Genomic DNA, 23,629 nt, shown 5'->3' with positions numbered 1-23,629 from the left:
CTCAGCAATCCCTGCTGAATAGCCTACCTGTTTCCCTAGTTAGAGCGCTGTGGGTCGCTCAGCAATCCCACTGAAGATGGAGAGTGGGCTAAAGCAATGGGCAGGTGGGAGGAAGTATGGAAGAAAAGATCTGCACAATGCACTGGCCATGGGAGGGGCGAGGTAGGGAAAGAAGCTACAGCAGCTGTTCTGCTACATAGCTGGGGATAAGACTGGGGGTTGGATTAGGAGGAGTGGAGAAATAGATATAAAGATCTGCAGTTAGCCTGCCTACCTGCCTCCCTGACTAAAGTTTCTATAATTTCCATTTATTTTAATTATATAATTTCTTTTATACATTTTTTTAGAATCAAAGTCTGTGTAAAAATCTCAATCCTATGACTAATTCCATATTTATACTAATCTGTGCAGTTTAACAAATCTACATTGAATTATTTAATTTGTTGTATCTCTTAGGGTTCTTTCTATTATCTGTTTTATGTATTAAATTTATGCCTGGTTGAATATTGTATAGCATTATACGCTTAAATTGAATACTTACGTTGTGTATACAGTTGGAGGTACAGTACTTAATTCAACATACCCAGACAGAAAATTTATTTCATAATATTTTATCTGATGTATGTCATTATCTTCAACTAAAACCTTATAAGAAGTCACACACAGACAAAAATATTTATTTTATTTGCTGCTAATAGATGTAATTAAGTAACTAAATACAACCTTCAAAGTCATGGTAACAATACCCCGTCTGGGTTTGTAGGGAACTTTAAATGTGTATTTTATTTAATCCTCCAATAATTATAAATATATAAGCATATTTTTATATAAATTTCCATATTTAAAATGTAAACATTTACTCCAAAAGATATTAAATGATTCCCTCCAATATCACCTACCCACTAATTTGTAACTAGGTAATATTCCAGGTGTGGTTTCCAGGTTCAATGCCTTGGTTCTTTCCATTAGACTGGTTTCTTGCTTTTCTTGTTTTGTAGATAGAAAGGGTATGGCTCAGCCTGTAAACACCACACTGTACCATGACAGTAAAGCAGTACCACCTATTCCTTTGTGTGTCTTTTTTTGCAGGCAACTGCACTTGCTTGTGAAGAGATGAATCTATTTGAATCTGTCATTGTCAGTGTAGAAAGCTGCTGCTCTCTCACTGTTCAGAAGGGACATTCTGACCCTTGCACATAATGAATCATTTGTGTCACCTCTGAGTTTAGAATCTGGGTGGCCTGACGGAAGACCTTGTCCACATGTTCCTTAACAGTCTTTTATGGAACTTCTCAGTGTTTCTCATGTGTGTGTTTGTGTTGAATGTTTTTGTCCGTCTCCACTCTATTTTAGAAAAATGTCTTCAGTCTAACACACCTTTTTCTGTACAGACTTAAAATATGAAAATGTTACTTTTTCTCATGGAAATTCATTCCACATTTGATTAGCACTAGCATTCAGTTTCCTCGGGGAATAATTCTTGCTCACCTATTATGTGTTTCTCCTGAAGACGAGCCTTCCTTACAATTCCAACATTGCCACCAGATTCAAATCTGGCTAGTCAAAGCTTCACACACACACACACACACACACACACACACACACACACACACACACACACGGGGAGGGGACAGAGAGAAAGTTGACTTGAGAAATAAATATATAGACTGTGGCTATTCTGGAATTATGAAACAAATGTAGATTTATTAAATTGGTAAAGATGTCTCTCCACATGGGAAGACTGTCTAAGAATAAAAACATTATAAGACAATCATAATTACAAGATGGAAAAAGATGTCACGATTGGATATAGCCATTCAGGATTTGTGTGTTCATCCTTGCTTGAGTGTTCTCATTTTACCCTGAAACTTATGCAAATCTATGTTCATCCATTAATAGCTAAGTCAGTTTGCATTGGCTTGTCAAATGTCACAATACTTTGTATTCTCTTTCTTAAGGTCCTCATGAGTACACCATTAAGTGACACACTTCTCTAATAAAACAAATACACTTTGAACTCTTATTAGGCAAATATTATATTCTCTTATAACAGTCATCTATATCCCATAGTGTTTAATAATTTTAAGCCTTATGAAACATGCTAAATGGCACTAGGGAAAGAAAAGAATGGAGGAAGATGAGTGAGGGAACAAAAGAATCGCCATACAATGAGGTCTTTAGAAAAGGGTTTGTTTTCCTTGGTTCTCCTTCCTCATCATTGAGAATAACCAAGAAATTTGAAATTTGTATTTTCTATTTTCTAACTGTCCACATCGTACTCACAGAGGCTGATAATGTACCATTAATTTCATTGACAGGACTGATATTTTACATTCCATCTTATTGTCAGAACATGTGCTGGAGGTCACATTCTCATTTTTTTTTTCAGAAAACGTGTCCATTGTACTCGCTCATTGGCAAAAGAATTACACTCACCAAGTAATAAATCTTGGCTGTCAGTAGTGCCCCTAGCCCAGCACATTACAGGATGTGATGAAATCCTCCTGTATCGACCTTTCAGTGTGAGATCCCTACTAGCAGTGACAGAAGAGCTAAAATCACTTGAGCTTGCAGAAGTAGCCAGAGAAATGATTAAAAAGCATGCTACCAAAACTGGAATAAAATGAAGCTAATGAAAAAGTACTGCTCCCTTTCAAATGCTATTACCAAAACAGTCAGAATTAAAATGTCAGGTGCAATTTCAGAGTTCACCTTTGTCTTATTGAAAAAATAAATAAATAAATGCATAGCAACCATTCTACTTATTAGCTAAGATATGCTCTTTTGTATTGATTTTTATATTGATTCACTAGAACAGTGCTTAAAGGCACTTCAGTACCACTTTAAATATATATTCGGTCCTTTACAACACATGAATTTCTGTGGAAGGTAATAACTGCTCATACAAAAAGTTTTTTCATGGTGTTAGTAAAATGTCATGCTTATTAAAGTTCACTATTAGAAATACATGTGTTTCTTGCATTGGAAAAAATTGAATTTGAGCAATCACATTCCAGGTTTTGCATCTTCTTCTTCATCAGTCACTCATTAGAAATAGCATGGGAAACAAGCCATTATGTAGACTGTTAGAAAATTGAACTCTGGAGCTGAACTGCTCTGCTTAAAGCCCAGCTTCACATGTGTGGGATCTGCAAAATCAGGAAACCACTCTGAATCTCAATTTTCACACTTTAAGATAAAAATTAAAAACATCACTATAATTCCTTGGTTGAAATTGTGACAAAGATGAAATATATAAATTTCATGAAGGTCTGGAGAAATTGTCCATGCATTCTATGATTATGTCCACAGCTATATATTGCTGGGTATGCTTACTTATGTCTGGATATTTATATCTCTACCTAGCTACATATTCCTCTGAGATGTGAAACCCCAAGTTGTTTTAGCTGAATTGGTTAATAATCATTCTTAACTTTCCTTAGAGGAACAGAACACAGAGTCAGAACACAAGTCAGAATTCTACCAGTGATTTGGAGGAATGAGTCAGTCTTGTTTGTTCAGTTAGTGAACAGCATGCATTTCTTAACATAGTGACCTGGTGGCCACATTAGACATTACTGCTGGCCACTGATCTGTTTATGAGGAGCACAAATACCCAAAGTAGTGTCAAGAGGACTTGCAAATAAGATGGAGAGGCTGGTAGGGATATACAGACATCAGAGGCTTGCACCAACCCTGCCTCAGTATTATTGTCTGTAAGATGAAGCTCAGAGGAATTGCTCGTTTATAAAAACTTAATGAGCTAATTCTCTAAATTAGACATTTCTTGGCACAAAGAAAACCAATCAAGTTATTTTGAAGTAATGCATGGGTTATTATGAAATTTTTTATTTTATTTTTTAATTTTTTAGTCACTGTTTTTCTTTTTATTGATTTTTATTGAGCTCTATATTTTTCTCTGCTCCCTCCCTGTCTCTCTCCTCCCCCTTCAACCCTCCCACCACATGCAATAAATCTAATTATTAAGCTACATCTTATTCAGCTCAGATACATAAAATGGAATGATATTTAAGGAAATTTCAGTGCTTGCTATGAAAATATAGAAATGAGCAATGAGCTGTAAATAGACTTTTATTCCTTTTAGATTTTTAATGGCTTTTAAATAAGCCACTAAACATCATTTATTGGTATCTCCCTCCATAAGCAGTAAAGCTAATCTATGGACTTCTCTGGTAAAGTGAGATCTACTTAATAGAATCACATAGTTCACAGAGAGCAGAGCTGTAAGGACTAGCTATTATAATCAGTGGTTACAACAAAACCTCTAACAGAACTGCTGGAGTCCCCAAAGCCAACTGGGCAGTCATCTCCTTCTTTCTCTCTCCTAGTGCCTTTCCCAACATCCAAACCGAATGCCTTTCTAATCTAACCCTAGCATGAAGGATTTAACATTTTGTTCCAATTTCTAGTCATCCTGTTTCTTCCCTGAATATAAAACTAAACATATAAAAGTATTCCTGTATTACTCTTACTGGATAACAGGTTTTGATGAAGCTGCAGCTAAATTTACATTAGAAAAAAAGGAATTGAGTTAACATCATGAGTTTTGGTTGCTTTGAATGAGCGATTGAAGAATCATACATTAAAACCTACCCATGGGCTCACTAGGATATTTTATGCTCTACTTATCATTGCTTTATCCCTAAATGGTTTCAATAACATCAGGAAGATAAGGGTGGCAGAAAATAACAAGTCAAATGGTCATTATGTCCATCATAAATCATCATGATATAATGAAATAACTTACCACAAGTGTGTTGGCTTATATATTTGGGGCACAGACAGAAGGTTTTGTTAGCTTGTCAGAAAAACTTGTTCATCCAAAAAAAATAGGAAACGCTCAGCAGTGTTGGAACCCTCACGTGCATTTACAAAGATTGATTTTGCTAAATAAATCCAAGGAGTTGTCTAAGTAACAATTAATAAAGATAGTATTATTTCCAACCATCCTCTGATTATTTTAATTTGAGAAAATGTTCAGAATTTTTCCTTGTAAAGAATGCTGTTAGAAAGAGCTATATTCAACTGACCAGGAACATGCTAATACAGTTTTCTATACTAGTGCAGACTTTGTGGAAATGTATTTGTTAAAACTCAAAACCTATTCCAGCACGATAAAGATTTTAATTCAAAAGTTCTAGAGAACAGACTGACAGTGCATTTAGAGAAATAAGAGAAGCCTAGTGTTATCGGGTCAACTTTCTTTTTGGCCTTCAGCTATGCTTGGATACAGCTTGGAGAAGAACTGGGGGATACGACAGTCCAAGCTGACAAGCTGACAGATGGAGCATGGCAGAGAAGGACAATATCCAACAGCTTGGACAGTTGCTGAGTGCCGGTTCAGTGGGTTCATGCTTGTACACTGTAGTCTCAGGCTAGATGTTGCTGTTTTGGAAAGTTATGGAGACTCGAGACTCAGTAGTCTAAACTTACAGGGAGAAATCCCCTTCTTCACAATGCAATTGTATCATAAATGCCATTTGCTTTTCTGTGGAGTAAGTTGAGGAACTAGGATAACACCTCAAATATCAGTATTTGCAATACTTTCCTTTCTGAAATCAGTTAACTACAGTTCCTTCATATTTTAACATCAGCTGATGGTCATAAAGAATTGTGCCTTCTTGTCTTCCCTAGGGAAGCAAGACTGGCATGTTGAGGTCCTACTGCCTACAAACGCATCACTCTCTTGTTTCTTTTGCATGTGTCTCTTGTTCCACACAGATGCAAAAAGCTAGTCCAAGATCCATAAAATAAGGGCATAATGACTCCGTGTAGGCGTCATCTCCATGTTCCCTGGAAGCAAGACCACAAGGGTCAGTCTCTGCCCATGTCCATTTTTCATCCTGGAGGAGATTGCTTCTCTCCACCTGCCAGAGGACCTTACCCCAAACGTTTCAAATCTCACACATCTATCATTGTTTCCTGCAGCTTTCTAAGGAAGTGTCCTCACTTTCTCTCATCCTTGCTAGCTTGGTTCTAATTATTTTTGCCATTATTTTATTCTTGAAAATGTCCTTTATTGCTTCAGAAACTGTACATTTATGCTAGAGTTTCACACTAAATAAACTGTCACTGTTCCATTCTGACAAAGATGGCAATAAAATTCCACACACCGGAACACTAATTTATTCTAAAGGTATGTATTGAACACCAACTTTGAGATATACACATGATTGACAAGGGAATTGAATTTATTTCACAATTGCAATTTTATTTTACTTGGAAACTTTACAAAAAAGAAAAAACTCTTTTTTGTTTTAATTTCACAACCTGGCTGCATTTCTACTCCCCATCTTCTCACCCCACCCTGTTCCCTCCCTCCAATCTGTCCCTCCCCCCTTTCTGATCAGGAAAGGGCAGAATGGTATTCCATGGATATCAACAAACTACAGCATGTCAAGTTGCAGTATGACTAAGCACCTCCCCATGTATTGAGGGAATTAACCAGAGATGCTAAATAATATAATGAATGTAATAGCAATGAGATTTATTTTTAAAAATACCTCTGGGTTATGTGTGTGTGCATGTGTGTTTAATATGATTGCTTTTTTCGGCCATGACAGATATGTGGAGACTGGAAGACAACTTTGTGGGGGTCTTCCTTCTTCATATAATGATCAAGATAATGTTACCAGCCTCACACTACAGAAGTTTCCCACTGAGCCATCACACTGATGCTCAGATAAGATGGATTGAAACTTTACATCACTAAAATGCTGTCTTTTTTTTTTTTTTTTCAAATTGTATTTTCCACTCAGGATAGAGGAAACAGGAAATTTTGAATAATAAATCCTATTTGCAAATTGAAAAAAGCAAAAAAAAAAAAACTGGGCAAGTAACCAAGTATGAGTAACAGAGGCCCAAAAGCCATTTAAGGAGCCAACCCCTACTCCCACTAGTCTGACAAGAGGACCAAGCTATACATCTGTAACCTAGATGCAAAATGCCTAGGTCGATCCCATGCAGACTCCCATTTTGCTGTAAAATGGATGCTTTTGTTTTCATGGAATACCCTATCGGCCCAGAAATTCAAAGCAGATTACAGACTCATCAGTAATCTGTTTATAGACATAGCCACTGATTTATAACCTGCTTTAATGAGATGAAGGTCACTTGTAAACTACCATGGTTCTGTGCATCAGCTTCAGAATAAGCTAGCTTCTGGTGATTTTCATGATAAATATCTTTCTTTCCCATCTTCTCATGATCATTTTATGCAATTTGCTTCAAGGAGGAAGACTCTTGATTGGTAATTTTTGTTTTTGTATTTTTCTCTTTCTTGATAATGGTTTTGAAAGACTGCCTTATAAATAGAAGAATGATACACCACCTCAAATGTCACCCTAACAGTATTACAGAACCAGGAAGAATAATTGAGTAAAACAGTAGAAACTAGTCTTAAAACCCATTTTTATGCAAACACTCCTCCTGCAGATTGGCCTCCAGCTTAATTCTTCTAGTGGCTTTTTTCCTCTTCTTTAGCTTAATGGTATTTTAGTAGTAATCATACTGAAATCTTCAAATTTCAACGTTAGAAACTATTGTGCTATTATTGTACCCTTTGACAATTTTCTTCATGATAAGTACCTTAGATGACAAATGGTCTCAAATTTATGACCACACAATACTCAACAGGATCCTTGTCCTACCTGATTCAGCTATGTATACCCTCAAAGATTGTTTGGCACCTTATTATAGTGTACTTTCCAATCTTTATTCTACCTTTTGAATCTTCAATAACCATAACTAAAAATATCCAATAACCCCAGAGCAAGAAGAAATGTTTCTGGTCTTTGCTCCTTCAACATGCAAATTCTATCTGGTATGTGATCCCACCACAGTCTCCAACAGCACAAGTATCTCAGTATTTCTAATGATTATGCTTTAAGGACTTCAAATTATTTGATAGTATTTTATTTAGGACTTGGCTTAATGTGTTTCTTTCCTTTACTAAAGCAAAATTTCGGAAAATATAATTTTAAACCCTGCAAAATATACTGTATGCTTTAGCTTTGAGCCCCTTTCCTGGCTGGGTAATGCCTAACACCCTGATTGTGCTTTCAAGTCTCCTAGTTGAACTTTCACCTTTAAGAATTTCCTGCGTTTGCCGATCCTGTTCGTGCGTGAATATCATATCAATAATTCTATACTATCATCTTCAATATTGTACTTTTCACCATAAAATGTTCATACTCACACCCATGAGCTTGTACACACACACACACACACACACACACACACACACACCCCTTTGTGTTTCTCTACTATGTATTGCATCTCTGACACACAGACTTAGCTCTATTCCTGAATCTCTAGTCTTTATCATTGTGTTTCCTCCATCCTTCAGTTTCAATCTTTTGCAATACCATTCTTCTGAGCTTTCTCTGGTAATACTGAGTCTTTGAGGGTGAACATTTTCTAACATCTTTTCTCAAACTCTTCCTTTTCATCCCCACAGCAAATATCATTGCCACATTTTCAGTATATAATTGTTCCCTAATTTTTTCACTCAGTCCTAATGTATTTTTCAGTTCAATTAACAGACCCTAGATGTTCATTCAGCACTTGATGCCAAGCACTCACCACATCTTGTACAAGAAATGAAAACATGTGGAAAAGATGCCTGCCTCTATGTATATGCAGCAGATATGGCTTTTGATCTCAGAACCTGAGTTTGAAAATGTCTTCAAAAACCTTGAATCAGTCATTATTAACCATTTGGATTGAGAAGCAGCATTGAATGTTTTTGATATGTATAATCTGTAATGTACTAGAAGGTAGGGGTGTGTCTGTGTGTGTACAAAATCTCAAGTTAGCTTTCTAGAAAATAGGAATAAGCCTTATTTTTGAATTATTAACTGAGTAGAATGTCTGAAGACTTACAGAAGAACATGAAAATAGATTACTAAAATGGAAAATAATGTTTGTATTAGTATTCAGGCCTTAAAAACATTGTCTTCAGCAAAGAATGGTTCAGTGAGAGTGGATGTCAAAGACCAAGAGTTTTCCATTGATTCATTTTCCAACCACTAGCAAAGAGATACAGCAACATAATTAGCAGCAGTGTCTTCAGGCACAAAGAAAATCAATTCCTCTGCGTGCATAAGTGTAGACCTCAGGCTCTTAGAATTTTTCACAATGCCTGATTCAGAAGGCTGCATTTTCCTGGAGAAAATTGGCTGTGCCTGTCCATCATACCGCCTGTTTGACACTGAAAATGCTGTACTTCCACCAATCGCTGCCACAGACAGCTAAAGTATTACAGCTCAACAAGTCAGTATGGGAGGCTGTCGAGCAATGTTTTAAATAACAGCATGCCAGGTGAAGTTTCTGTCACTATGTAGTTTGTACTGGGGACAAATATGAGGGATATACGAGGGAGAAGAAAAGAGGAAAAAGGAGCCAGTCAAGGTAACACTCACTGTGTTTGGAGTAAAGAACACATTGGTGACAATATTTTGAAGGTATTCTACTACACGAATTCAGGAAATTTGCATTTCGGCACTGCTATGATAATTAGCAGGTGGTTGGGAGAGAAATGTAAATTAAAAGACCTGCTTGGCAACTGTGTCTCTCTATAAAAATATCTTGTATTATTTAGACAGAAGTTTATTTTAAAAAATAAACTTGAAGCATGTGCTTAACTGGTTTAAAAAATAACAATAATTTCTATTCCTCATAAGCCTTCTAATTGTTCTCAACTGCCCCCTAACCCCAACCACCGCCTTCAGTTTGTAGAATACGTGAGCCTCCTTCCCTCAGTCACACTGACAGCAAAGGTCAGGAGTGAATCCCATGACAAAGGATTCTAACCAAGTGCTTTTTCTTTTGTTTCAATTTGATGGGAAGCTTTAGGCTTCCATATCGTTTCTCGCTGTTGTCAGTAGGACAGGCACAGGCCTAAACACACAGTAGCAAGTGATTTACTTGGAATAAAAACTATTATTTCTGTGTTCTGTGCTTAAACCCAGGGTTTTATCATAACTTCTAACAAATACAAATTTTCCAATAGATCCAATCAAATGCATTGAACCAAGTAGGTGCACAACATAAATCAACAGAAATGAAAATAGTCATTTGCTCTTTACTCCCTTGCACTAAGAGAAAGATATAAAAATACAGTGTTCCGTGTTATTTGAAGTAAACCCATTGTGTTACACAGCCATAACAGACGGGATGCTTCTAGACCTGTATGAGTGGATAATTAAGCTATATCATTTTTCTTTCTAATCTGTTGACTTATAATTGATGAAGTCAATTGACTTTGCAATGGAAATATTCAAATTAAGTTACATATGTATTGCATACATATTACATATGCAAAATACAAAAAGTATGTTTTTTAATTCTTCACTAAACAATATAAAGCTACTATGATCATAGACATATATCCAGTTAGTTATCTAGAGAATGTTTAGCGTATAGGGATGGATTGTGCATAGATTATACATTATATAGGGATTTACACTTCCACAAATTCTGGTAAGTTTGGAGGAAATCTGCAATCAATTACCCTATGAATACTATGGGAAAACTGTAACTTGTATCAACTACAAGTATCACAGGTAAGAAAATATCATAGCTAAGAAAATGAAAAATTTTGCCTCATTCTTCTCTTTATCTTTATAGTTTATCCATTCTAATAACTCATTTTTTGTATAGTACATTTGAATAATGTTGCAACATTACAACTAAGAAGCATACAAAGAGATTAAAGTAGTTTTTATAGTAATTTATTTTTAATTATATATTTTTGGGTATGTGGCATGGAGATATTGTGCATGCGAATGCAGTGCCTACAGGGGCCAGAGGCCTTGCATTCCCATGAAGCTGGAGTAAAATGTCATTGTGACCCATTTGACATTGCTGAAACATTGAGTCTAAACTCAAGTCCTTTGCTAGAGCAGTAAACGCTGAGTCATCTCTCTAGCCAAGACCTGATGCTCACCTGAAGCATTTCAAGCAGGCCTAGATGTGCTCTGCTTTCAATTCTCAGCCTCTCCATTAAACCCCTTAGAACTATCTGGGATTAAAGGAAGAAGAGTCTACAAACTAAGGAGCAGAAGGGTTCCAAATTGATGTGGAAGTGAAGGAAAATAATAACATCTGTCTTGCTGTCTCATTGGTGCTTTCAATGTGTTACATTTAGAGACTAAAGAAGCCAAAGAGAAAAGTCATTCTAAGTGGAAAAATGTTCAGGGATTTTGGTTAAGTGCATGAGGATGATAGGTGTTGTTAACCCTCACCCATCAAATCAAAACTCAGGTGAAGTAAGATAAAGCAGCTCTGAGTTCTACATATCTGAGATGAATTTTATTCAACAAAATAAAGGTGTTGTTAAAAGAGCAGTTACCTATTCAAAGGTAAAAATGTGGCAAGTTATGGGAGAACTCCTTTTAAGGGAGAACTTTTTTGTGAAAAGATCTCTCTTTATTGTTCATTTCAAATGACCTACATTTGTAAACAGAGACTGTGCTTTCATTTCCCAGCCACCCAGACCTTAATAATCACACAAAAAGTATATTAATTACGACACTGTTTGGCCAATGGCTCAGGCATATATCTGGCATGTGTATGCATGTTTGTGTGGGGGTACACATGCACATGTGTGTTTATTCATTAGTAGATGGAGACTGTTGACACATTTTTCAATTGCTCTGCACCTTGTATATTGAGACAAGTTCTCTTGCTGAACCCTGTGAGTTCATAGATTCGTTGTTGTATGGTCTAGTTAGAAAGCTTACTGGAAAATTCCATCTCCACCAGGCATGTGCTGGAACTACATCAGGCTGCCATGCCATCTGCCTTCTATGTGGGTTCTAGGGATCTGAACTCTAAATGCTATTGTTTGTACAGCAAGCTCTTTACCCTATGGATCATTTCCTGATGGGTTGCCTTTGAAATGCCAAGAATATATCTTTAAATGCAGTCTTCAGGGGTCAGTGAACACAGAATCTTTATAAATAAGGCTTTAGAAACTGGGAGATGGTTTATTCCATAAAGTGTTGCAACAAAAGCATAAGGACTTAAGTTCAGATTCTCAGAACCATGTATGGTGGAATATCAGAAAACAGGCTGGAGGACTATGGAGCTTTCTGGGCACCTAGCTAGACTTGCCAAATTTGCGAGCTCCATGTTCATTAAGAATCTCAAAAAAAAATATAGTGGAGAACAATAGAAGAAGACACAGGACAACTTCTGACTGCAACAAGTACATACATGCATGGCACACTAATATGTACACAAACTTCTACATACACATGATTTACAGAAATATACACATACATGTGTTCAGATCTTGGCATGAGATATATGTTTGCATAGTAATATTTGTATAGCTTTCCAGCCAATTAAATGCAGATAAAGGATTATCTATTCATGTAGATGAATGTGAAATATTGTTTAGAGAATATCAAATATGGTCAAATATCTCTGAATTTCAAGCATCTTAATGACCATACTGGAAAGTTAAATTTTACACATAGAAAACTGGAAAATATAATGTCATGCAATGGTAATGCACATATAATAATGCAGTAATAAACATAACAAATTCAAGTATATACATTCATATTCCTTCAGTTTAATAAATAAAACAAAGTCTGCCTTTTAGTTAGAAAAATCACTGCCATTATGATTGCTCTACAGAACTTCTGAATCCTTTTATCTCATTCAAAACAGAATATTCAGGAAGGACTCCTCTGACATGTCTGTCAATCACCAATGAGATCTTGGCATCGTTGCCTATTCAACACTTGAGGCTTGTTGATTTTCAGCATTGGAAAAGCCCATACTGGAGAGATTTATTCCAAGGCTAAGAGTCTTTTTTGGGATTGCGTCTGTGGTTGCACCAAGAAACTATCATTTCTGGAAATTTGATGTTCCCTGTGAACCTTCAGAAGATAGATCCTGTGTGAATCTTCTTCATAGATCCTTCCACACATCCATCCTCCTACTACGCTACAGGAAGTTTCTCTACTGTAGTTAATCTCAAACTTAACCTTTCTCACCTTTTAATTCTTCTATCCTGAGAGTCCAGTTACATTTAATCATCAGTATCTGAGAGCTTTGATTACTGCAAAGGTGTCTACATCAACAACCTAAAAGTGCTAGCCACAAGCTTGGCCATGCTTAACAGAAAACTGGGAAGTATGGCTACAAATCTTAATATGTTAACTTTTCTGATTAATCAGGACCTCTTTTCTCTCCTTTAATATCAAAGTCTATCAATGTTGTAAGACTTATTTCTTCCTCCCTATGACAAAGTTTGAACCTCTAATGTTTGCTAGTGTTTAGAAATATAAAATAGTTTTCTTAACTTAGCACCCTGAGACATATGCAAGAGAAACCTCTGAGTAGGAACTCTACTTTAGAGAATCCTTGGTATTAAAAACACTCACCATTAACTTATTACCTAATATAAGAATTTGCAAAATATTTTCCCTAGTCCAAGGCATCAAAGCATTGAAATCAATTCTGTGTCTCTTTCTAGTGTGGCCAGTGGGACAACAAACATTCAGATAAAGGTGTGTTTTGTTTAAGGCATGGAGAAATTAGTCATAGATGCACTTTGCTGGACCATACTTGTCTTAATTAACAGAAAATATCACTGTGACAATCTTGAGTATGAAAGCCTGAGCATGAATTTAGTAGGTTGTTGCATATAAACCACAATTTTCCAGTATGATGAAAATATAGTTTCTTCCTTTTCTTTGAGTTCCAAGTCATAATTCCAAAGATAGCTGTAGATGAATAAAATCATTGCAACAGCTGTGCAAGGTGGCCTAGAAGCATGTGACAAAGGATGCATGTTACCCCCGCACATATGTAAGTATAAATCACAATTCTTCACACTCACAATAGCAGTGGAGATTGAAAGCAGGACTGCCTCAAGAGTAGACACTATTTCTATATACCTGAGATCCTTCTCTAACGTGCATATGTATATACAGACACATGCATTCTCACAAATGTATACACATGTACACATGCAAAATACACCCGTAAACAAACATGCCAGAATACACACATCCATTTAAGAAAACATCTAGAATCGTAAAGAATCACATTTGACTATCAGTAGATGTCAAAACATAATAAGAAGTTTTAATTTATATATTTAAGTAGATTTTATAGTCAATGTGTATTAAATATAAATTGCACATTAGTTTCATTTTACTAAGCAAATCTAGTATTTGTGAAGAAAAAAATAAAAAAATACGTGGTATTTTACTTTTTATTAATAAATTAATTGCATTTTTGCATTCACTTTATATCTCTATATTGCATTCAAAATTAAACACCGTCAATAAACTGCATTTTATTTGTTAATCTCTCACATCAGTATCACAAAATCATGATCAAGCAAGCAAAATTGCTGTAAAACAAATATATAATAATTTATAAATTACATATATTCTTATATTTAAGCATCATAGTTCTTTTAATTAAATACTGACGTATGCAAAATAAAAATAAAATTCAACAGAATTGCTATTTTATTTTAGATTCTATTTAATATTTGGATACATAGTTTTCAAGGATTTGTAGGTGGGTTTGTATTTGAATCCTGCCACTGTGTCCTCACATATTCAGAAGAGAGCTGAGGAGGGTGGCTCGTACTTATTATTGCAGCACATGGGGGTGTAGGCAAGACTGCCGCAATCTGAGGCCAGCCTGGGCCATAGCTGAGTGCTTGTTTTCTACACGGGCATTCAGAGCATTTCTCCAAGCTGGGCTAGTAAAAGCAGGCGAACAGTGTCATTCCCTAAGCCTGACCTTTTCGAATAGCCAAGTAGCCTCCAAGCTATTGATTTTCTTGCCTCTAAATGCTAACTGCTGGCCCTGCAGGGCATTTCAAGGATTTGCTAGGCTTCCCCTGGAGTCCTCTAAATCCCAGTTCTGTTCTGGCATGAATATGCAGCTCTCCTGCTGCACCCTTGTTCCTCCCTCTAGTTATAAATCGGCTCTGTGCATTCTCCATGGAGACTGGCAGAATTAACCTAGATAGTCAGTGGGCATGGCAGATGATTAATATCTGTCTTTTATTACCATGCAGCCAAAATAAAAGAAATCATTTTGCTCCAAACAGAAAGAAATTTATTCTTCACATTTGAAAACCGCATATGCAAAACTCTAGTGAAAACTCTATGCTGACACCTACTCTTACGAATGTGTTGGCTCCTGGGGGATATCTTCTTTCTTCAAATTATGGAAGGTGCCTATGTCTGAAATAGACATGCCAAATAGTATCTGTCATGTGTATGTATGTAAATTGTCTTACACAATTTTAATGTTTGGTTGTTCAGAGAAATGGCCTTGAATATGTCAGTGCAAATCAGGATTAACCTCTAAAATTCCATGTCTCTTGTACTTATCTGTCACCTCGAAATTAATTTTTTGTACTTTAAAGAAATAAATAATTCAGTTACCAAAATACCCATAAGAGCAAGCTAAGAACTTAATTCAATGAGACATTAGTAATGGTGATTCAGACTGTCATCTACTCCCGATTACTGTCACATTCCTTTCTGAGCTTGGGTGCTCATGGCTCCATACTCCTTGTGCTTTTTCCTGTGTGGAGCTAAGAATGACTTCAGCTCTCTTAATTACAAGGCATTCTGTGGAGCCTTCACCCTGAGCTGGTGTTAGATGGCATTTTCCCTTTCTTCAAAATTCAAACATTTTCTCCAAGTGCTTCAGGAGCTAAGTAAAAGGTTACATGTCTAGGAGAACACAAACTTGGAAAGTTCTTGAGGATCAAGCCCCAGCAATATAAAATTGAGTAAACAAATGGGGGTAGAGACCAGTTGAGCCGCAGAGAATAGACAGATTCAGATGATGGAGCTGTAGGCAAAGTGTGGAAAGAGTTCCATGCTTGCAGCTTTCAGGAGTCATCTGTGCTCACACATCACCAAGGTGAGCCTTTCACTGATGCAGTTACTTACAAGGAGTGTGGGTAACTCCTTGTACGCCTTGTATTCCTGTTGGTAACTCCAATACAAATCTCATGGTTCACTCAGTCGGACATTGTGGTTGTTACTTTGGTCTGTCAGGGTCACCCCTTCTGGAATGCGTAGATGATATGTGTTATGCCTGCAACAGTGTGGCATTCCTGGCCTTTTCAATAGAGACCATTCTGATTATTCAGAATGTACATTGTACAATAATATTTGTGGTTTGAAAAGTCACTTAATTTTGGTGATGGAAATTTTTTGCTCAAATGCTAATTAGTGTTGCCAAACTCCTCCAGAAAATCTCATTCATTGATTTTAAACTGGTTTTTTTTAAATTCGTATACAAAACAGAGGGTTTCATTATGGCTTTTTAAAAAAATACTCTGTTCTTATCAACACTTGTCCTATCTCCATCTCCTATTCAGACCCCTGTGTCTCTACTGCTGTCCCCCTTTTTAACCGATAGCCCTATTTATGTGTCCATGGAGCATGTACCATTTACCCCAACCCTCAAGAACGTTGGTCTCCTCTCATCTCTAACTTTTTTACCTATCACCATCTACTCACCCGCCCACACAATCATGTTTACACAAAGGCAAACTAAAATCTCAGATTTCCATATTATGAAAAAATTACATATATCATTTTTAATGTTTTATTTTGCTTAACATCACAATTTCCATTTTCATCCATTTTCCTATACATGTTTTGATTTCATTTTTTATTGCTGAATGAAATTCCATTGTGTGTAGGTTAGAAATTTCTTCATCTGTTCATCTGGTGATGAGCATCTAGGCTGGTTCTATTCTTGTATCTACTGTGATTAGGACAGCAATAAAAATGGATGTGCAAGATCTGTGTTTGTGCCGAGGTGGAATCTGTAGGTGGAATCTGTTGGGGTATTTCCCCAGCGGCAGTATAGGGGGGACATAGGTAGGCTCTACTTTTCATTCGCCCAGAAACCTCCCTAGTGATTTCCATATGGCTGTACTAGTTTACATTATAGCTGCAATGAATAAGGGTTCTTCATTTTCCACTTCCTTCCCAGCCTTTGTTGTCTTTGTTTCTTGATGGTAGTCATTCCCTCTGGGGTGAGAGACAATTAAAAAGCACTTTTAATATGCAGTTCCCAGAGAGCTAAATATGCTGAACATTTCAAAAATATTTAACGACCACTTGTGTTTCTTTTTTGAGAATGTGTTTGCTTCATTAGCCTAGTTATTGATCGGAAGACTCAGGGAATATGCATGTTCTGTTTTTGCAATTATTTTTTCTGTTCTAGATATTAAAACCCTGTGTGAAACATAGGTGGAAAAGATTTTCTTCCATTCTACAATCCATATTTTAATTCTCCTGGCAGTTCCTTTTGCTGTGCAAAGTTCTTATAATTTACAACAATCCTACTTATTGATTCCTGTGTCTGTTACTTGGCTGCTGCAGTCCTTCTAGGAAGGTACTTACCTACGCCAGTGTCTCCAAGTGTTTTCCCGATGCTTTCCTCCAGCAGCTTCAGCACTTCAGGCTATACATTAAGGTCCTTTGTCCACTGTGAACTGGTTTTTCTGCAGGATGAGAATTCCAGTTCTGTCCATTCTTATTTACGTTGATATCCAGCTTCACAGCGCCATTCGTGAAGACAGCATTTCTCCAACGCGTGCTTTTGACACCTTCATCAAAAATCAGTGACATCAAAAACATTTTTTTAGATAATATCCAGGAGGGTTTTCAAGTGACTCTCAAAATTATTGTGCTGAACACATACCGTGAATTTTTTTCCACAGGAAAGCATTGCTTGTGTGGCACATTTCCTGGGCCAATGTGAACAAAAGTCTATTTATCCCACATAGAGAAATAGGGATCCCACCAAAGTCGGATGTGCTGAGTCAGAGTTTATTGGAGTTATTTGCAGGGATATTGGTGAGGGTTGCTTACACTGGTGCACGAGGTCTGTGACACTATAAGTGTAACTGAGCGTGGTGGCCACACATCCAAGCTGGAGACTTGGAGGTCCCCACACCATTTACTGGCAGTCTTCTAAGTAGGACAATCTTCTCTCCTTGGGCTCCTTACTGCCTGTCTTACCTTAAAGGAGGAAACTTTACACTCACTGAAGTACTGCACTCTTTTTACCCATCTTTTATTAATTTTCCTTTAATAATTCACATATATGTGTATGTGTGTATACATATATTCATAAATAACATATTATTTAGTAAATAGCACTGAAAGCATAATATCTCATTGATCTGTCACAAATTGGGTAGATTTTCAATAACTAGTAATACTGTCTATTTTATAGTGTTACGGTCAATAGGGGGTGAAAAATAACAACTGAAATTAGTTACTTCTTATTCTACATTTTATTTCTTTGTGCTTTCTTTATTATGTAAAGGCAACAGGCTTTAAAACATAATGGGTACCATTTGCTGATAAATAATACATTTTTAAATTAAAAACACGGTAAATACGGCTCCACATGGTTATATTATTGGGTCCTGTATCATAGCACATTAGTCCTCAGGCCTTTGTTGTGACTCTGCTGGCTGTGTTACGGTATGTAGTATAATTTGATGTCTCACATTATTCTATTTGTTTGGGGGTTTATTTTGTTTTGCTTTGTTTTTTGCTTAGTTTTTCTTTTTGCAGGGGATTGATTTGGATATTTGGTTTCTTTTGGATTTCAAAACGAATATTTGGATGTTTTATTAACTCTTTGAAGAATATTATTGGTATTTGAATGAAATTACATTGAACCTATAGACAGATTTTTGTAGTATGGCCATTTTTCCTAGTATTAATTCTGCTAATCAATGAGTATAGATGCTCCTTACAATGTGCTAGTTTGAGTTTTGTTTACATGTGTTTCCCAATCTGCCATCTTCTCAATTTAGTACTTCCACATCTTTTTTTTAATTGATTTTGTTGAGATCTACATTTTTCTCTGCTCGTGGCCCTGCCTCTCCTCTCCCATCCCCTTCAACCCTCCACCAAGGTCCCATGCTCCCAATTTACTCAGAAGATCTTGTCTTTTTCTACTAACCATGTAGATTAGATTTATGTATGTCTCTCTTAGGGTCCTCATTGTTGTCTAGGTTCTCTGGGATTGTGATTTGTGGGCTGGTTTTCTTAGTTTTATGTTTAATAACCACTTATGAGTAAGTACATGTGATAATTGTCTTTCCGTGTCTGGGTTATCTTACTTAAAATAATGTTTTCTAGCTCCATCCATTTTCCTGAAAATTTCAAGATGTCAATTTTTTCTACTGTGCAGTACTCCATTGTGTAAATATACCACATTTTTCTTATCCATTCTTCCATCAAGGGTCTTTAGGTTGATTTCAGGTCCTGGCTATGACAAACAATGCTGCTATGAACATAGTTGAACACATGTCCTTGTGGCACAATTGAACATCCTTTGAATATATACCCACAAGTGGTATTACTAGGTCTTGAGTAAGGTTGCTCCTTAATTTTCTGAGACATCGCCACACTGGCATTCAAAGGGGCTGTACCAGCTTGCATTCCCACCAGCAATGCAGGAGTTTTCTCCTTTTTCCCATAACCTCTCCAGTATAAGTTGTCATCAATATTTTTGATCTTGACCATTCTTACAGGTGTAAGATGGAATCTCAGAGTTTTTTGATTTGCATTTCTCTGATGACTAAGGATATTGAGCATTTCCTTAAGTGTCTTTCAGCCATTTTATATTCCTCCTCTGTTGAGAGTTCTCTGTTTAGGTCTGCAGTCCATTTTTGCTGTTGGATTATGTGTTCTTTTGGTGACCAATTTTTTGAGTTCTTTATATATTTTGGAGATCAGACCTCTGTCTGATGTGGGGTTAGTGAAGATCTTTTCCCATTCTGTAGGCTGTCGTTTTGTCTTGTTGACCGTGTCCTTTGCTTTATAGAAGCTTTTCAGTTTCAGGAGGTCCCATTTATTAATTGCTTCTCTCGGTGTCTGTGCTGCTGGGGTTATATTTAGGAAGTGGTCTCCTTTGCCAATTGTTCAAGTGTATTTCTTACTTTTTCTTCTATAAGGCTTAGTGTGGCTGGCTTTATGTTGAGGTCATTGGTCCATTTGGACTTGAGTTTTTTGCATGGTGATAGATATGGGTCTATTTTTATTCTTCTACATGTTAATATCTGGTTATTCCAGCACCACTTGTTAAATATGCTTTCTTTTTTCTATTTGATGTTTTTTGCTTCGCCAATGTCAGAAGTCTACTTTATAGCATAAACCTCAGGTTTGAGGTCCTCTCTCCTGTCAACCACAATTGGCTCTCTGTTGCTTTGGGGATCTTTCTTCAGATGGACATTGCTTTATTCTGTACATGTTTGTTTGCCTTTTCCATTGGGAGGTCTCTTCCTGGTGGTCACACCTGTCAGAAGACTATAAGTCACTGAGTACACTTCCCAAGATCTCATGTGGTTCATCCAAGCAATGACAGGGGCTTGGACTCTCTGACAACAACCTCTATGGCACTCAGTGATAACCTGTTTGAGGCTCCTGTTCCACATTCTGTTCTGTCTGCACAGATGGCTTGTCATAGCCACCTCTCTGTGCGTGTTGTACCCAGTCACTGGTTGTATCATCAGAGTCAGTCTCTCTGGCTTTTCACTACATCCTAAAGGAGATAGAACTTCTGACAGCTGCCATTGACTCTTGTGATGCACAAATTATATGGTATAGCAGGAAATAGGTATAGCTGCTTCTCTGTAGAGAAAATTCCATGTGGGCTTATTTATTTTTTATTGAGTTCTTTTCCTTACCTAAATAGGGCTCATTGTGTATTATTTTAACTGCTATCTACCATCTGGATATACAGAGGCAGATTCTAATCCATACCTTTCAGAATTTTTACTAAATTATTTAGTAAACTAAAAAAAAAGAAGAAAGGAATTTCAATTTGTGGCTTTTTGGTCTTTCTCCTTTCATGGCTTCAGTACTAGGCACTAGGCACTGTATTTGTGATTGCATTACTGCCTCTTGTTATCATTTTCTCTTTGCCCTCTATACTTTATTCATCTTCATTCTTTATCAATAATATTATTTTATCTCATTCTTTCTTTGTTTCATTCTTAGTATTGCATTAATTGCAAGAATTGTTAATAATTAATTGCACTAAATGTCCAAGAATTGAAGACTGTGCCCATGTCCATTGGGACAGTAGGAAAAGGAGAAAGTTAGGCAGAGACTAGAAACTGAGGCACTTGGTATCGTGTCTGCTGCAGGTTGTTCACTTCTGCAATGGTCTCCTGAGGAAACAGCAAAAGTTCCTGAAATATGCCAAGCTTTTCAACATCCATAGAGTAACAGAGGGGCTATTGCTCAATCCTAAATGATAAATGACTAAAAACCAAGTCCACGCATTCTTCATGGAAGACAATATGAGTACTTTACTACTGCATAATAATGGGCAAGAAGAATCATGAATTCATAAGGTTATAGAAGCGTACTTTCACCCAACAATATAGCCATCTTAGGCTTACAAATACTGTGTCAATTTTAAAAAAATTTTTCCTCTCTGATTTCTCTAATTAGTGTTGGGTATTTAGTTAGGTTACATGTGATAGCATGACAAATGCTAATGTGTTTAAAACGCTTTCAGGACTTCTTCCAGAACAAAACATACACACACATATGCATATGTATGTATAGGTACACACACACACAAGAAGGGAGGCGTCTGTCTTTCAGGTCTCATGTAGCCTAGGCTGTCCTCACGACATAGCTCCCCTCTATGTTGAGAATATAGGCAAGTTGTCAAATTTCTCATCCATGTCATACATGATATTTTAACCCACAGTGTTTATTTATCTTGATCCCTCCTCACTTTAACATCATCCCCAAGTCAATTGACTAGAGATCCAAACTTCACCCATGACTGCTAATACAGTGTGGGCCTTTCCTTAGGCTAAGAGGGCCTGAGATGTGTTCCTGCTCACCCTCTCTAAGGATGTTCCATTTTTTATTGCTGGTATTCCCTCCTGACCACACTCAGTAGGCAGACCTGGATTCCCATGGCTAAGTTGGGTCAGGTAAAATATTGGTTAGCACTGATTTCAGGGTGGGTCTCCGCAGCATGGAAACTTCAGCTCTGAGGCAAATAAAGCACCAGAGAGCTCTCTATCAGACATCTTCGAGTTTATTTTACAAGTTATTTGTCATAGTTTGAACATTACATGTGCTACGAGATATTTTTGGACTGTGTGGAGCATGCTTCTGGGGTTGCCCTGATATGCTTCCCATTTGCCTCAGCCAACTCCGTTTGGAAATCAACAAAAGTCGAGAAAGGGAGCAAAGGCAACTGTTTCATTGCCAAACATCTAATTATGCTTTTCCATAGTCTCCTGTTCCTTGAAAATGATTGTTTTGATATGAAGTGAAGACATGCTTTGATGGGAACACAAAATAAACATTTGCTGTGACTTATTTCCTGGAGCTTTTGTAAGCAGCAATTCCAGTTGCTGTCACTGCCTGGCCAATGTTTTCTAGTTCCCGAATCTTAGAGCTTAAATTTCATTGTTATGAAGCTGTCCAGTGTTCCTGGCTGCTAACAATTTTTGCCATCATTTCTTAAGGCCCTACATGCACATTTGGCTGCTCTCTCCTGATCTAAGCATGTCCTCCAGTTCTGTGTGCTCTTTATCTCCTGAGTCACCATGGTTCCACCATGCTGTTGTCTACATGCCATCAGAGGCTTGACTGTGGTCTTCTCAAAGTGGAAATTGTGTCTCTAATTGCTGACATTATCCAATAATATTTTTCTCATTATTCAATATGCATATCTATTGTTTACTCTTTTTAGGAGTCTAGCCTTTTTGTATTTTGAGTATTATCTAAATTTATGCATATTTTGTCACCTAAATATTGAAAATAACAATGTTCTGTTTTTCACTTGTATACCATAATGCCCCTCACAAGTGTTTTCATACTTGCATAGCCATATGTTGATATAAGTTGTGTACATGAATTTGTATTCACATTTAGCTCTAAGATACACAGGGAGAGATAGATATGTATCTATCTACATTTAAATCTCTATATACTCATGTATAATACGTGTGATATATACTGATATGTAGTTCTATAGCTGCATATAAACAAATATATATGGAAAGTACACATTATTCATAGTACCTTCCTCCATATAATTTAGCTGTGAGGTAACTTGAATTAGTTTGTTTGGGCTTCTTTAATGAAACACTACAGAACAGATAGCATATATACAACAGTGATTGATATTTCTCAGTTTTAGGAGCTACAAAATCCAAATCAGGAGCCAGTAACAATTGTCATCATAAATGGCCATCCATCCTCTGTCTTCATGTTTTGGAAAGGGCTAGGGGACTTGCTGGCATTTCTCTCACAAGACCACTAGCTCCATCCACGGGGGCTCCAGTTTCAGGACCACTTCATCTCACTTGCCTTCCACCACAGTAACTTTGGGGAAAGGGTTTCAGCATGTAATTTTTTCCTTTTTCTTTTATTCATTCATTTATTTATTTATTAAAGATTTCTGCCTCCTCCCCACCACCGCCTCCTATTTCTCTCCCCCAATCAAGTCCCCCTCCCTCTTCAGCCCAAAGAGCAATCAGGGTTCCCTGCCCTGTGGGAAGTCCAAGGACCACCCACCTCCATCCAGGTCTAGT

This window comes from Microtus ochrogaster, linkage group LG5, assembly GCF_000317375.1.
Source record: "Microtus ochrogaster isolate Prairie Vole_2 linkage group LG5, MicOch1.0, whole genome shotgun sequence".
In the NCBI taxonomy this organism is placed as follows: domain Eukaryota; kingdom Metazoa; phylum Chordata; class Mammalia; order Rodentia; family Cricetidae; genus Microtus; species Microtus ochrogaster.
This window is presented reverse-complemented; position numbering follows the sequence as displayed.